Consider the following 4,650-nt stretch of genomic DNA (forward strand, 5'->3'; position numbering starts at 1 on the left):
CCGCAGATCTAGCCATGGTTATGGAAGCATTTGAGAGTGAACAATCACCCATCACTGCCCGGCAGATCAAAACCTGGACAAGCCAGGACGCTTTATTATCTCTAGTCAAAAGCTTCTCCTTCACGGGAGCTGGTCCAGTGTCCCAGTGGAAATGTAGGAAGAAATAAAGCCGTTCCAGCGCCGCAAAGATGACATTTCTATACAGGCAGACTGCCTTCTGTGGGGCAATTGAGTAGTGGTCCCCAAGAAGGGCAGAGACACCTTCATCAATGACCTTCACAGTACCCACCCAGGCATCGTAATGATGAAAGCGATAGCCAGATCCCACGTGTGGTGGCCCAGTATCGATGCGGACTTAGAGTCCTGTGTTCACAGATGTAATACATGCAGTTAAGCAATATACCCAGGGAGGCGCCGCTAAGTTTAGGGTCTTGGCCCTCCAAACCGTGGTCTAGGTTACACGTCGACTATGCAGGCCCGTTCTTGGGTAAAATGTTCCTTGTAGTTATAGACGCGTACTCCAAGTGGATTGAATGTGAGATAATGTTGGCTAGCATGTCCGCTGCCACTACTGAAAGCCTGCGGGCCATGTTTGCCACTGACGGCTTACCCGATGTCCTGGTGAGCGACAACGGCCATGTTTTACCAGTGCTGAGTTCAAAGAACTCATGACCCGTAACGGGATCAAACATGTCACCTCTGCCCCATTTAAACCAGCGTCCAATGGTCAGGTAGAGAGAGTAGTGCAAACCATCAAGCAAAGCTTCAAGCGGGTAACTGAAGGCTCACTGCAGACTCGCCTATCCCGAGTCCTGCTTAGCTACCGCATGAGACCCCATTCACTCACTGGGATCCCACCTGCTGAACTGCTCATGAAAAGAGCACTTAAAACAAGGCTCTCGTTAGTTCACCCTGATCTACATGAACAGGTAGAGAGCAGGCGGCTTCAATAAAGTGCACACCATGATAGCGCAAATGTGTCACGCGAGATTGAAATCAATGATCCTGTATTTGTATTAAATTATGGACAAGGTCCCAAGTGGCTTCCCGGCACTGTTGTGGCCAAAGAGGGGAGCAGGGTGTTTCGGGTCAAACTTTCAAATGGACTCATTCACCGGAAACACTTGGACCAAATCAAACTCAGATTCACGGACTATCCTGAGCAACCCACCTTGGACCCTACCTTTTTTGATCCCCCAACATACACACTAGTGGCAACCGGCACCACGGTTGACCATGAAGCAGAACCCGTTATCCACAGCAGCCCTGCAGGGCCCAACACACCAGGCAGCCCAGCAAGGCCAGCTACACAGCAGCCCAGCGAGGGCCCAACAAATGATTCAACAACACCAGCTTTCACACCGAGACGATCAACCAGGGCAAGAAGAGCCCCAGATCGGCTCACATTGTAAATAGTTACACTATTGACTTTGGGGTGGGGGAGGGGGGGGGAGTGTTGTTATATATGTGGACTTCTACTTACTCTGTACAACCATGAGAGAGCTCTTGCCCTGGAGTTCCAAGAGATCCCATAATCCCTTGGGAGCACAGGTATTTAAGGAGGCTTCACAGGTTGGAGAGGCACTCTGGAGACCTGCAATAAAAGACTAAGGTCATACTTTACTTTGAGCTCACAGTATTCAGTCTGACTCTTTCTCCATACACAACAGTTTATTTGTCGGTTTTAGAGTCCCCCATTCATAAGAGGGCATTTGATTTATGGTTTTATAAAATAGTTGTAGAACTGTTGCACTGTGAGTGGCTTAGCCAGTCACATGATGTTCACAAGATTCAATAAAGTCCCCAGTCAATTGAGTCTCGGTCATCTACGGTGAGGTATGCAGTTGTAAGCCTAGTGGATGTACTGATAATGTGAAGTGTGATTATTAAAGCTTCAGTAATAAACCAACTAATTCTTAATAGCAATGTGTTGCCATGAATTCTTAAGCAAAGAATCATGAAGCAAATATGTTACAGAATGCTAATGCAAGAATATCTAAGGACCACATTTACTTTGGCTCTCCATGTGACGATTTCAGTTGAACTTTCATTTCCTTACAGATATTATCTAAAATTTTGCTGGTTAAACCCCAGCTTCTCCAGTCTATCCACATAACTGTAATCCCTAATTCCTGGAGCCATTCTAGTAAATCTCTCATAGAAACATAAAAAATAGGTGCAGGAGCAGGCCTTTCGGCCTTCGAACCTGCACCACCATTCAATATGATCATGGCTGATCATGCAACTTCAGTACCTCACTCCTGCCTTCTCATCATACCCACTAATCCCTTTAGCTGCAAGGGCCACATCTAACTCCTTTTTGAATATATCCAACGAACTGGACTCAACAACTTTCTGTGGTAGAGAATTCCATAGGTTCACAATTCGCTGGGTGAACAAGTATCCCTCTCCAAAGCCTTCATGTCCTTCTTTAAGTGTGGTGCCCTGAATTGAACGCAATACTCCAGCTGAGGCCGAACTGGTGTTATATATAGGTTTAGCATAACTTCCTGGATTTTGTACTATGTCTCTATTTATAAAGCTCAGGATCCCATATGCTTTATTAACTGCTTTGTTAACCTGCCCTGCAACCTTCAAAGATTTGTGCAAAGCTCCCCCAAGTCTCTCTGTTCTTGCACCCCCTTTAAAATTGTAGCATATAGCTTGTATTGCCTCTCCTGATTCTTCCAACTAAAATGTATCACCTCACACTTTTCTGCATTGAATTCCATCTGCCGTGTGTCTGGCCATTCCCCCTGCCTGTTTTTGTCCTCTTCAAGTCCAAATCATCCATGTATATCAAAAACATCAGTGGGCCTAGTACTGAATCCTGGGGAACACCATTGTGTACCTCCCTCCTGTCCGAAAAACAGCTATTCACCACAACTCTCTGTTTTCTATCCTTCAGCCAATTTTGTATCCATGCTGCCCCTCTTATCCTATGGGCTTCAGTTTTGCTAACATGCCTATTTTGTGATACTTTATTGAACGCCTTTTGAAAGTCCATATACACAACATCAACTGCACTGCCCCCATCCACACCTTCTCTGTTACCTCATCAACAACTCAATCAAGTTAGTCAAATATGATTTGCCGTTAACAAATCCAACTGGCTCTCTTTTATTAGTCCATATTTGACCGAGTCGCTGTCAATTTTCTCCCAGATTATTGTTTCTAAAAGCTTCCCCACCACCGACGTTAATCTGACTAGCCTACAATTGCCAGGTTTATCCTTCACTTTTTCGAACAATGTTGTAACATTTGCAATCCTCCAGTCCTCTGGTACCACCCCTGTAGCTAAGGAGGATTGGAAGATAGTGGCCAGCAACTCTGCAATTTCTACCCTCAGCAATCAAAGATGCATCCCATCCGGACCAGGTGATTATACACTTTGGGGCCAAAATTCAGTAGCGTCCCATTTGGGGGCGGTAACCGAGGCGAGGTGGGGGTTCCTGTGCCCGGCGTGGAAGTCCCGCCCCAGCTGCTAAATTGGGGTTATCGCCCCTGAGAGGAAGTGGAGCGCAATGTCGGCTGCTCCACTTCCTCTCAGGGGTAGCTCGAGAATGCTAAGCGCATGCAGTTCAAAGCGCTACGCCGCCTCTCCGCGTAGCGCTGGTGCGAGCACAGGGTTCCATTAAAGGGCAGGGCACACTGCGAGCTCTGCTGGGGTTTTGAGGGGGCTCTACTAGGCCACGGGGTGCCATGGCCACAGTCCGGCACCGAACCAAAGTGCTGGCTTGCACCATCGTGGCACGGACCCAGCGGAAAAATGCATCGAGGCCGGGCTGGTAAATCAGCCGAAAATTTTAAATGGTGTCGTGCTACCGCCCTTTTAACTTTTGTCCCCTGAGTGGAGTGCGGCCCGGTTCGCAACCCATGAAGCTGGCGCTGACTTCGGTTGCGGCAGCATCACGGGGCGCCGGCCAATTTCTGCTGTATGCTGAAAAGGGGGTGCCACTCCCGGCAATGACATAATTGCCGGAGGCGTAATGGCCCGGGCGGCGGGGTGCGACCAGCAAGTTCCCGTACAATTTTGCGGGAGCTGGTAGTGCCACCCGCCAACTCCTCCCCCCATGCCACCCCCCCAGGTGAAAACACTTTTTCACCCCATTAGCGCCCCCCAGAGACACTAATGGGAGGCTCACAGCATGCCAATTTTGCCCCTTTTAAGAACATACAAGAACATAAGAACATAAGAACTAGGAACAGGAGTAGGCCATACAGCCCCTCGAGTCTGCTCCTCCATTCAATAAGATCATGGCTGATCTGATCATGGACTCAGCTCCACTTCCCCGTCCATTCCCCATAACCCCTTATCTCCTTATCGTTTAAGATACTGTTTATTCCTGTCTTAAATGTATTCAATGTCCCGGCTTCCACAGCTCTCTGAGTCAGCAAATTCCACAGATTTACAACCCTCTGGAGAGAAGAAATTTCTCCTCATCTCTGTTTTAAATGGGTGGCCCCTTATTCTAAGATCATGTCCTCTCATTCTAGTCTCCCTCATCAGTGGAAACATCCTCTCTGCATCCACCCTGTCAAGCCCCCTCATAGCCTTATACGTTTCGATAAGATCACCTCTCATTCTTCTGAATTCCAATGAGTAGAGGCCCAATCTACTCAACCTTTCATCATAAGTCAACCCCTTCA

The sequence above is a fragment of the Pristiophorus japonicus genome, chromosome 3 (assembly GCF_044704955.1).
Source record: "Pristiophorus japonicus isolate sPriJap1 chromosome 3, sPriJap1.hap1, whole genome shotgun sequence".
In the NCBI taxonomy this organism is placed as follows: domain Eukaryota; kingdom Metazoa; phylum Chordata; class Chondrichthyes; family Pristiophoridae; genus Pristiophorus; species Pristiophorus japonicus.